The sequence below is a fragment of the Hipposideros armiger genome, unplaced genomic scaffold (assembly GCF_001890085.2).
Source record: "Hipposideros armiger isolate ML-2016 unplaced genomic scaffold, ASM189008v1 scaffold_21, whole genome shotgun sequence".
Classification (NCBI taxonomy): domain Eukaryota; kingdom Metazoa; phylum Chordata; class Mammalia; order Chiroptera; family Hipposideridae; genus Hipposideros; species Hipposideros armiger.
In genome coordinates, this window is record NW_017731371.1 from 2,332,712 (window position 1) to 2,345,476 (window position 12,765).

The 12,765-nt window shown below is 41.2% G+C and overlaps 1 pseudogene; it reads left to right on the plus strand.

The window, feature by feature from the left end:
- Positions 1-3,391: 3,391 nt before the first annotated feature.
- LOC109379026 (60S ribosomal protein L15-like) lies at positions 3,392-4,010 on the plus strand (annotated as a pseudogene).
- The last annotated feature ends 8,755 nt before the right edge of the window (positions 4,011-12,765 follow it).

The window sequence follows — 12,765 nt, forward strand, 5'->3', positions numbered from 1 at the left end:
AGCAATAGAAGAATTAGGTTAAGACTGGGTGCAGTACGTATGTTCACTAAATACTTGAATGACATCCTCTAAAAGCACATATGTACATATTTAGACAATATTTAGTGGCTGTAAAATTTTCATGCTAACAAAAGACATATGTTCAAACAGGGGTGCCAGTTGATGACCTCAAGATTCACTACTAACCTGAACTCAAAAGAATCAACAGTTTCTCTATCCTGTGGGGCTTTTAGGCAATAAAGTTTAAGGGGCAATCTGAGTAGGGAGAAAATTATATCAGCCAAACTATGATATTATTTAGGAAACAGAACAAAAAAGGGAACTGAGAACTTCAAAGTTTCTGCCCAGCTGTTCAGAGCTTCCTCTCCATATATTATTAATTAATTCAACTGCACACATAATTACAGGCAATTTGCATTAACCCTGGTGTCAATGATTAAACAATGCTGACTGTAGAACTTCACAGTCTTAATTTTGTTTATGAAACTGGAAAAATAGCCCACGTTTGAGAAAATAACTTATTTGTTCATGACTCGTCCATTATCTTGTTATAGTCTTTGAAGACTATAACTTGTCAAAATGGTCTTAGTTTCATTTTGAAAAAAAGATTCAGCACATGGAAAGAAAGGCAATTCTTCCTGGGTCATGTGGTCCTCCTGTCCCAGTCAGATCACCTTTTGAGATGACTGTGTGCTGAGGATGAACATTATAGACCCAGAGAGGGGGCAAAACATGATGAGAAGGATGAAACCAGGACCAACCTATGCAAACAGCTAGGGTTTTCCTCAGTAGATCATTCAATACTCTTTTCTTGGTTTCACACTGCCACTGTCTACAACAACAGCAGGCATTACGACGCTTGAAAGATGGCACAATTATGTTTGCCTTCGTGACATTTTACACCTTGGAAGAATTTTAAATGCTTTTTATCCAAAGGTCACAAAAAGTCCATAGGCCAAACATAGCCTCAGCTATGTTTTGTTAGCTCAGGAAATTATTTTTTTAATATGCATTACTTGTAAATTTTTAAAATAAGCATGGCTATCTAGACATCTATGTCTGGATCCTTTTGAATACCTAAAGGTAGGAATAACGTTTGAGGCTGAGTTATTGTCCTAGATTTAGGTCTGTACACCAGTTGGCTGAGGTTTCTTTCTGTCTTTCTTTCTTTTTTTTCTTTTTTAATTTTTTTTTTGCTGAGATTTCAATCCAGCCTCCAAGCTTCTATTACATACTTAGCCAACCTGTATTCTGTGGAGATAATTGGCTTCCTAACTCTCTGCTCTAGCCCAGCCCACTAATTTTTCAAATGGGAGACCCAAGGCTCTGAGAGGATGACTTGTCCAAAAATCAATAGCCAATACCAGAGCCAGGCCTAGAACCTAGCTCTTTCCATTGTACTTCCCTATCTCTCCTTTTTGATATTCTACCTGATCATAATCCCAGATACTAATTATGACAGCACATTATAACTACAATGAAATACACCGTTTTCAAGGAATGAATTCAAGGAGTTATGATGAGATATAAAATGTAGGCTAGAAATTAAACCTCAAGATTGATGGCACTTATCAACTGGTGACTGTTAGGACTTTCATAACATTTTCAAGCAATGCAATTTGTTGATTAAAGCCACCTGTGGGGCCAATGTAGGTATTAAAATATAGCAGTAAAATTATGATATTATTTAGTAAGCAGGACCTAGAATTTCAATGTTCCTACCCAGCTGTTCAGAGCTGCCTCTCTCTCTCCATATAAGTGAGTTCATTAGAATTTGAAAAATGTGGAAACTAATTTTAGGTTTGAATCCTGTTTGCTTTTGGCCAATAAGATAGATCATGACTTTGTCACACTTTTGGACTGGTTCCTCTTAACAAGGGGTTAAATTTGATAATTGTGAAAAGTCTATGAGTCTTTGATTGTTACAATATGATTACAATTTTAAGACTACAATAATTGTTAGACATAAATCACTACTTACAATGGATTGTTAAGAAAAGTCTTCCTAAAGCTGTGAGTCCCTGGTTTCAACACCCCCACTTGCACCTGTATACCTCCACATTTTCACAGCCTGAGGTAACCATGGATGGGGTCTTAGAGTATTATCAGGTATCTGAAGTCCAAGCAAAACAATATTCACTGAAACGTTCTAACTTTGAGAAGCCCAATTCTGCCCTTACTCCCACACTGGTGTTTCCATTTGCACTGGGTGACCAACAGATGGTATCAAGACTCTGAAGCTCTTGGAATTCAAAATCAACAACCCGCATTAAATAGGTGTCCCCTGCTGTCTTATGTGACACAGTCCCAAACTCAGGGAGCTAGTCTGAGCACTAAAATGTTGCCGTAAAATTTCTGTTTTACTGCCTTCCGCCTCTTGCCAAGTCTTGACATCAGACCCCCTTCTCCATGTGTTGTCAGTAGGGAACAGTGTAACACAGAGGGCAAGGTGGGAATACAAGGGACAGAGATTCAGAGGGGGCTGCAATGTGGGCATTTAGGCACAGAGTCCACAGTAAATGCTGGCTCTCAATGATGATTGCCACTTCCCTGCTCTGACCATCATAACCACGTGCACATACCCCATCTTTCTGTAATCTCAGCATCCACACTCCTATTTTGAAAGTCATAACGGTGTTATGGCCCAGGACTCTGTAATTGGAATATCACAGCTTTCTCATTTATCAAATGAAGAACTTGGACTGATCTCTAAGATAAAAGACAAAAGTTCTAAGATTGTGTGAGCTATTAGTTACTTGGCAAAAGCCTACTAATTCAAAAACATAACATTTTGACATTGGAGAGAAGATACTGCTGTGTGGATAATATTCACCTGAAAAAAAATGGTTTCTACTGTTTTGACAGTGGATTTCTGAGATTATGTCATCTTTTCAGGTCAGCTCAACAAACATTTCTTTAGCCTTGTTAGATGCCTGGGGCACAGACATACATTCAACCATTCCACAGATATTTAAGGGGATAACATTTGAATTGACACACAAGTATTGTGTCTAGGCAGAGAAAACAACAGATGGGAAGATCCTAAAAGTTCGGCATGCTGGAAGAGTTTCAAGAGCATAAAGAAAGCCACAATTTGTAGTGAAACAGTGGGAGATGAGGCCCAGCAGGAGGCCAGGATTAGATACTACAATCCAGGGGTAAACTTTAGATTTCTGAGTGCAACTTAAATTGTATTCTATGTGTTGCTGGAGAAGCCGACAAGAGCAGCTTCTAACTCAACAAGATTGATGAGGTGAGGCAACTTGAATGCACTGCAAAAGTTTATGGCTAAGCTAAGTCTTAAAGAATTAATGTGTTTTAGCAGGAGAAAGGAGAGGAGAAAAAAAATTCAGAAACTTTCTGTCTCGCCACAGACATCAGGTAAGCCAAGATGGGTGCTTTCAAGTACATCCAGGAACTATGGAGGAAGAAACAGTCTGATGTAATGCGGTTTCTTCTCCGGGTGCACTGCCGGCTGTACCACCAGCTTCCATCCCACACTCCACGGGGCCCTCCCACCCCACCCGGCCCAATAAAGCATGCAGGCTGCAATTCAAGGCCAAGCAAGGTTATGTCATATAGTGGATTCATATGCCCCATGGTGGTCACACATGCCCAGTTCCTAAAGGTGTGATCTGTGGCAAGTATGTCCACCACAGTGTTAATCAGCTAAAGTTTGCTCGAAGCTTTCAGTCTGTTGCCGAGGAATGAACTGGATGCAGCTGTGGGGCTCTGAGAGTCCTGAATTCTTACTGGGTTGGTGAAGATTCTGCATACAAAGTCTTTGAGGTTATCCTTATTGGTCCCTTCCATAAAGCTATCAGATGGAATCCTGACACCCAGTGGACCACCAAACCAGTCCACAAACACAGGGAGATGCGAGCACTGACATCTGCAGGCCGCAGATGCCGTGGCCTTGGAAAGGACCCAAGTTCCACCATACTATTGGTGATTCTCGCCAAGCAGCTTGGAGAAGGTGCAATACTCTTTAACTCCACCATTACTTCTAATGAGTAATGTTTGTAAAATTCTTACCTAAATACACAATTTAGGACAGTCAAATAAAAGTTAGAAAGAAAAAGGATTATAGGAGAATGAGAGAAGGCACTTGAGGTGGAAGAGACTCTATGAACAAAGACACAGGATTTTCATGGTGTTTGGGGGAAGACTTGCTAGAGCACAAAATAGGAGATGGGACAGGCAGTATCTGAGACTGGAAAAGTAGGCAGGTGCTAGAAACGTTGACATTGCAGTCACAGCTACTCAGATACATAAAACAAATGTGCTTTATGTGTGCTAAGATTCTACATTTCTTTAGACCACACTTATGGCCAAAAGGCTTACAATCTTATGCAACTCAGTTTTCCTCTCAGCATAGAGCAGAGTTCTAGAAGATATCCAATAAACACTTGTGGCTTGAGAATCATTAAGTAAACCTCATTGACAGTTTCTACTCATTTCTGACAAATGTATCACCAGGGTTTTCACCAAGTCAGGTAAATCAAGAAAACTTGTAGGCATTGGCAATCGCTGCTTAGAATTCATGGTGCAACAATGTTCAAAGGACCCTATCACCTCCCTTATTTCTGGCCTATACAATTAACAAGGCATCCAATTTGTTAAGATGACTTGTTTTGCTTGAGTAATGCTTTATTACCTTACCTGAAGTGCAGAACCATTTCCTTAGGGAAGACGATTTCACAGGAAATAATAATAACTTACATATAAAAGCTTTATAGTTTCCAAAATGTTTTTACATATATAACATTCTATCCTCACAACAACTTTTCGAGTTAGGCAAAATAGCTATTATCATTTTCTCTTTACTTTTATGATAACTGAAGCTCAGAGAGATCACACAACTGATAGACTAAAACCAGGACTAGGAAACTAAGGCCTTTGACTCCCATATTATTGTCACCATGTGCTTTCCCTGAAAAATAATTTTAAATCACATGCATCATAATTATATTATTTAGGTAGAGAAAGACAATGAATTTGCTATAAGCTAAACTTCCTCATCTGACAAGTACCACACCAATCAAAATGGCCTCATTTGTTTCAGTGTTTCCTGTCACGACAGTTCTCCTGATCACCCATCACCCCAGGTCTGAGCAAGTCAACTAATTTCATTGGGCCTCAATTTCCTAATAGGGTGTTGATAAAACACACAGACTAAGGTGAATTTTAGCTTCAATACTCTGAAAAAAAAAAAGAAAGAAAAGAAAAAAACAGGGGTTGTCTTTCTTCATCATCTTCTATGAAGAAGGGACTGCATTTTGGGTGGAAACAGGCTCTCTCCCAAAATTGGAAATGTTGGGATCAGGGGATGTGAGGAAGCCTCCTGTATATCTGTGCCCTCCACCTAAAGCATGTGGTTACCGATACATCAGCCATGGCTCTGAATGTTAGTCAATAACCTGCTAAAATGCTACCTCCAATATATAGAAAAATGAGACCCAAGAGAGTTCTACCTTTGGGGAAATTCCTGGCTGCTTTCTTATGATGCCAAGGCGGACACGAAAGCAGGATGCTTGGCTCTGCTGCTCTTAGAGGGCCGGGTTTACAGCCCAACCCTAAACTTGGCTTCTCTGTGTCCCAGCCTGATCTCTCCAAGCTGGTGAATGGTCTTATTTATATCTCATTGTCTCAATATTCACCCTCGCTCCTTCTTTTCCTGGTGTTCTCAGTGGAGAATGCCACACAGACTTTGGGTGATCCCTAAGGTGCATTCAAACCGCCCCATTCACTTTTGCCACCATAACAGAAGTCCAGTTGGAGAAACAAGAGCAGAACAATCGCCCAGGTGGAGCCCAGGAAAAGAGTGAGTCGGTGACATCAGAAACCATTTGGTTCCTCTCACAGATCAGGGTTCTGTCCCAGGAGATGCAGGAACTGACTCGTCGCGTGGATCCCACTTCACTCACTCCCTACTGTTCACTTCCTCTCAACTGCCTCACTTTTCATTGCCCTGACCCTGTCTATCACTCAGGCCGCTCCACCCCCCTACCCCCCACATTAACACATGTTCCCACTTCTCCATGTCTCCAACCTCAGCTAACCCTCTTATGAGAGTGTAGCTTTTCTATGCTCATCCCCCTCTCCAACTGGCCTCATACACAGGACTTAGAAAAGAGGCATAGCTTAAAAAAAATAAAAACATGCTTCAGTAAATTTCTATATAGAGAACCCTGTGATACCACCCCGTTTTGTTTCCATGAAGATTCTTGTCTATGGAAAAACATTTGTCCCAGGGCACAATGACTCTCTGGACCAAATAGCAGGCTTGGTCCTGTCACATCCCAGCCCACTAGGCCTCCAGAAATTGGTGGGTTGTTTTTGTTGTTTTTTTCTTATCCCATCCCTTTGGCCTTTGTTTGATCTTGTTTCTGTCCTTATTTGCAGGTATCCAGGGAGTATTTATTCTCTCCTCTCTCCTTCAGATTCATAATTGTTTTGTATTTCTCCCACCTGTTTCTTTTCCTGTCAGTTCTGTACTTCCTATGAGGATTGTTAGATGCAGACCTAGGCACATCCTTGGTTACTTTCTATACAGGCCCGTATTTCTTCCAGTGACTGGGTGGGTTTTGCTGGATACGCTTACAAATGTTTGTTTGCGTATGGGAGGAGGTTGTTATTCTTTTTAAAGCAAAAAAAATTCTATAGCACTATGTAACCCTTGCCAGCGGAAGTCACAATCTGGCTGCCTCTGTACCAGAAAAACACTCTTCCCCGCCATTGCTAAGCTATGGCCAGAACCAGCATGTGGCACTGGCCTGAGGCCAAGCGGCTCCGCTACTGGCAGGGAGGTGGTGACAGGCTGGTGGGAGCTCTGAATCCTCCCATCACACTTTCTCAGGGAACCTGGTCCAAATTCATTTCCCTGCCTCATACACTCTACTGTAGTCAAAGCCAACAAGCACCACATAAAATGAGATTTTTAAATACACTTAAAACTACAGGATTGTTTTCTCATGACGGGGTTCAGTAAATTACAGGGGAGGAAAGGTGCTGTGAGCTTTCCCTGGACACAGAAATGTGTGGTCACGCCTTTCGGATTGAATGCTCATAAGCTGGCTTCCAGGTGGAGGTGAGGAAAGAGAGGAGATTTAAGGGGATTCTGTGCCAAACAGTGGACTGATCTGCCAAGATCTTCTTGGAGTAGCTCCTGCTTTTCTGAGAAGGTCCAAGATGGAAATGGCACCAGCCAGATGTGAGAAAACCCTTCAACCTGCCCAGGGCCCCTCCTCCTGGGCCGAGAACTGGAATGGCGAGTCCACCTGGCTATGTGAAAACAAAGAGGTCCTTCTCTTAGCCTGTAGCTTTATGGGTTGGCAGCTCCGGAAAAGCCTCCCTTTGATCTTGAGCTTTGAAGGGATCAAACAAGCTGCTTTAATGGGTGGGAATGCAGGCTCTGAAAAGCCTACCTTTTGTCAGTAAAGCATTTCTCCTTCTCCTCCTGGGGCAGGTGCAATCAGAGATGGAGTCTGCTTTCCAGGCCTGGAGCCAGATGTTTCTTCTTGCAACAAGTAGAACAAAGGAGCGAAAGTGAGATCAGGGCAGCAACTGACAAGGCCTTGTCCACAAATGAGCTCTGCCGGGTTGGGAGTTACTTCTTGATGTGTTCCTTCCTGAAACGTGCTTTAAGTCCACTGCCTTTTACAAAGACCAGAAATCAGCTGCTTTGGTGTTAACCATGCTGATGATGACTTCTTGGAGCTTTTAGATTTTGTTTGGGAGAGGGCTCACCTTTAAGCAACGGGATCTGAGCTAACGTCTTTTGATTTATGAGATACGTTTCCAGCCCTTTTCAGCCTAGGATTCCCAGACTCCTTCCGAATGCCAAAACAGCCTTTAAATAACGACTTTTATTCCCTCCGCCTAGGCTGCTACTATGACAGCAGAAATAGAAAAAGAAAAATTGGATCATGGCTTATTTCCTGAGGACCATTCCAGCATGACTCTAAGGACGTGCTGCTAAAATCTCCCCTCAGATAGAAAATTAATACATCTCAAGCTCGCCTGAAATAAGCAAATTCAGCACATGCTCTCATTCCTGGGTTAAGTCCTGATACTGTTTCCTTATAAATATTTTCCAGAAATTGCCTTAAATACCTTTAGGGAAAAAAATACTGGTGATAATGCCTCCAAATGATTCCATAACTATTCAAGCCAGCAGCTGAAGTTTCCTTGGTGATGCTTATATTTTATTAAGCGTCCTTTGGAACTGGATCTCCCAGTGTATACTCTGCAAATCCGTAGTCCCAGGAGATGCTTCTTGAAGGGAGATCTCCATAGCCAAGGAGTTGGGGAAACATTTGAATATCCCAGTTACTTCCTGAAATTCTCACCATGCATTAAATTGAAAGTCTCTTGAAAGAAACTCGTTAAATATTATTTAACCCACACATCCCTAGATTATCTGACCAAGGGAAATGTTTATATGTAATGATTAATATCCCATCAAACTAACTCCTGAGGGAGCACACTGAGATATTCTGCCTTAGAGTACACTCATAGGATATACCTGGAGCACTTTCTTAACAGGTTCCCAGGTCCTTCCCTGGGATCTGACTGAATAGATGTGGGGAGGGGCCTGGGAATCTGATTTTTAACAAGTACACCAGATGATTCTTATTGATGAGATAAGTTTCAGAAATCCTGGCTTTCTGTATACCTACCCTCTTCACCTCTACACACACACACACACACACACACACACACACACACACACACACCAGTTATGAAAGTACACCATAAAATATACAAACCACTGAAGATAACAGAGATGATATCTTCTTGAAATAAGAAGGCAGAGGGAATGTAGGCAGTGGCATTCTAACTCAGGTTGAAGCATATAAAGTCAGTCCACCTTTTTATCGCCAGGTCCATAAGAATGACAAACACATCATCAGCCTAAGAGAGATTAAGAGTTGGCACAGGATGGTGGGTAAGTGCACAGACATGGAACCCAGCCATGTGGGTTTGTGACCTGCCCAGCCTCTATTTCCTCTTCTGTGAAATGAGGGATTATACAAATAATAGTATTCCCCAACATAAGGTATTACAGAGGATTCAGTTAAAAAACACAGGTAAAGTGCTTAGTACAAGACCTGACATTCACAAGTGCTTGATACATATTAGCTATTATTTTTAAGCAATGATTTTTAGGAGGCATAAAAATACACAAAAGAAGGGAAAAGAGAGAGTGGCAAGAAGGCCTGTTTTGGGGTACCTAGAACATCACCCCAGCAGAAGGCTCTTCTGAATAAAACACAAAATAGGACATGGTACGCGTTGCTATCAGCAGCTCCCAGACCCTTGCAGTGGGAGTTCGGCAGCATTTCTGGATGCCTTCTCTCCTCCCTGTGTTTTTAAACCTTCCAAATGCCTGGCCACCAGCACCCTGGGCTGACCTCAGCTTCCTCAGCTAACAAATGCCAGGCAGCACAAAAAGGGTTACAGCCATGTTTCTAAACAAATAAGAACTGCCAAGCCTTGGTACTGATATGAAATTATAATCAACGCATTCACGGATTGGTAGTATTTATCATGTTGTTAGCATTGTAAATTTGTACCATTGTAGATAGGAGTCACACAGCTTGGGGCCCTGTATCTTCACCTATTGTTTTCGCTGTGTTATGATAAATTTCCAGCAACACTTGATTAAAACTGCCAATTTGTTGGGAATAAAGAGAATCTCTAGACACCACCAGGACTAATTACATTGTCCTTGCCAAAGGGGTAGTTGAATAATTGCATGCGATTATTGCACAGGCATGGCGCTTTTCACGTCAGTAGCAAAGCAATGAAGATTGATTCCCTTTAATTAATCATTCAAAAATAGCCCCCTTGTATCATTCCCCAAATAGGAGGGAGCATGTTCTTACATCTTGCTTCCAAAAGGCGCCTGGATGCAATTGGCTCCCTGATGAGATATCAAAATGTGTGTGCCTGTCCGAGATAGGAGGAGGACCTCTCTGTAATTGATTGTGGATCCTGGTCTCCCAATTCTTTATCCCCAGCCCTGAACTCTCTTTGTAATCTTAACAGCCTGGAACACATTTACATAGCTTTCATTAATTGTACTCTGGCTTCTCATTAGAAAGGGAGGCAACAACTCTTATCTGATCCAATCTGGGCTTTATTTCGCATTTCTACTAACATAATATATTGGTCTTGAGTATTCATAGTGTTTGGTTTAGAGAACCAAAGTTCCCACAGGACAATATAGTATTAGAAGGCATTGATATACACTATTATACATTATTTGCATTGTGTCTCTTACCTTTTATAATGGTATCGAAATTCAGCCTTGTTTATGTTTTGAAAACACTAATATCTACTTGCTCAACTCAATCCTTTACATTTTAAGATACATGAAGTCGGTCTCTTAAAATGTTGCTTGGTTTTTTATATGTACTCTTATCATTAACTCTTTGCTCTGGAAAAAGATTCAGTCAGCAATGTGTGTGGATGGTCTTTCTGCAAAAGAGTGTGCTTGATGTTTTGGACTGATGCTAAAGAGACAGAATTGAACTGCTTTGTAACTGGGAAGCAAAATTGTAAAATAGGAAATGTCCAATTTTGGCACATCTCCACTTCCCACATCCTGCTCTCACCAACTGTTCCTTTCTCTTCCATTTTCAGAAAATGCCATATTAATAAGTTTTTCTATAATCTCATTTTCAACTTAAGTCATAGAGGTATAGGGCAGGTGTCCATATTAGTATGTCATCTACTCTATTTTTGCTCTGAAACTTCCTCTTCAAAGCTCCTCCTTTCTACCCCCCTCTGCCCACTCCTCACTGTGAACCAAAGCCCTTCACCTGTTATCTTTCAAGGCTTAGTACATCCAACAGACACAAGGGATAAAAAGAAAACAGAGATGCAGCATTGTGGGATCACATCAGGCTTTGTTGTGTGTGTAACTCAATGCTTATCAATGTTATTTTTGTTTCTTTACATTTAAAGATGCATTTTTGAACAGACTTTAAGAGTTAATTGGCTGAATATCTGCTTGTGTGGGGTTGCCTTTTAAGTAAATTATAGAAACATCGAGGTTGATAGTAGCTCAAAGAGCACCCATTCCAACATGTTGAGATGAGAAAACTGAGGTCTCAAAAAAAGAAGTGGTCCTTTCTGTGAATGTTCAGCAGGGCATAAAAGAAGGCCAGGCGTAAGAGGAAAAAAGAATCATGCGTGAGCAGAAATACAGCTTAGAACAGGCCCTGCAGGCTTTGGAGTCAGTCCTCTATTGGAACATCAACTCTGGCATTAATATTTAGCCCTTGAATGTCAGTTTTCACATTGGAGAGACAAAAATGACAACATATTCCTTTAGGGTTGTTGTAAGAATGGAAAACCATACAGGTCAAGCAATAAATACCAAAGATATTCTTATTAAAAGATCATGAAAATGACAACGGTGATAACCAAAGTGTGGTGCCTGCCATCATGTTTTCCAAGCCTTAGTGGTTTGCGTTTCAAAAAGAACTTCAATTCATTAATCAAGTGATCTTCATTTTTTTCCTAGGAAATAAAATTTTAAAAATTATGTTTACTTTAGGGTCACTCAGGAATAAAATAATGTAAGGAAAAATATCACCTGTGGCTCGCTAAGCTTTTCCCTCATCACCCCTCTTTCTCTTTCCTCCCACTGTTAGATGCAGAGAGCAGAGCTGGAGTGAGGAGACACATGCATAATGGGTAGCTGGGACCTGGCATGTGTAAGTCTTCGTGGCTCTGAGCTCATGGAAAGATGGACGGATGACCGTAATACCGCTCAAGGACAGATGACTGTAACTAGAAGAAAGCTTCCATTGACCTGCTCTATCTTGGGGAAACGTTGTAGTGCTAACCAGAAGCTTAAACGATGGGACCCAGTTCTTAAACCCTTTACCTTAAGTGATACTTAACTTCACCAAAGGCCCCGAGTTGGGGTCCCACCCTCAACAGATGTTTCTTACTTCATACCATACATTAGTAATTCTCAAATTTTAATCTGAATTACTTAGCGAGCCTGTTAAAAGGTAAATTCTGATTCAGCAGTTCTGAGATAGGACTCAGGATTGTGCATTTCAAATAAACTTCAAGGGGTGCAGATGCTGCTGATCTGCGGACCATAATATGAATGATAAGAGTACATGTCACTGTGCTCAGGGCATCGCCTCAACCTCCAACTCAAATCTCCATCTCAGAACAATTTTAGCTAATATGATCTCTCCATCCTCTTAATGGATTTATAAGAGTAAACCTATATTCTCATTTCAAATATGTAGTTACTGTATGTTATATGTTTATAATACCAATAGTCCTCTATTTTATGTTCTCACATAATCCATACTCATAACCACCATGCGGTAGATGGGAGGGGTAGGGAGAGATGTGTCTCATGAGACAGTGAGACTCTTCTCCTAAACCTTTCTATATCTTCCCAAGCAATGACTTCTATCACATCACTGGTAAGGCGCCTCCCATCCCTGATCTAGTGCTTTCTCACTATAGCCCAATTATATTCCAAGCCAAAAATGAAGATGGTCTTTAAAAATGTAATGACATCACATTGATTTTTACATCTTAAACCTTGTGTATCTTAAATAAATGTTATTTGGTTTTTAAAAAACAATATGTAACAGGGCCGGCCGAGTGGCGCGATGGTTAAGAGCTCGCTTGGGATGCCAGACGGCCCCGGTTCGGATCCCACATATGAGGGCCAGTGACACTGCCCTCTACAGCTAAGATGCTGAACAACAGCTCAACCTG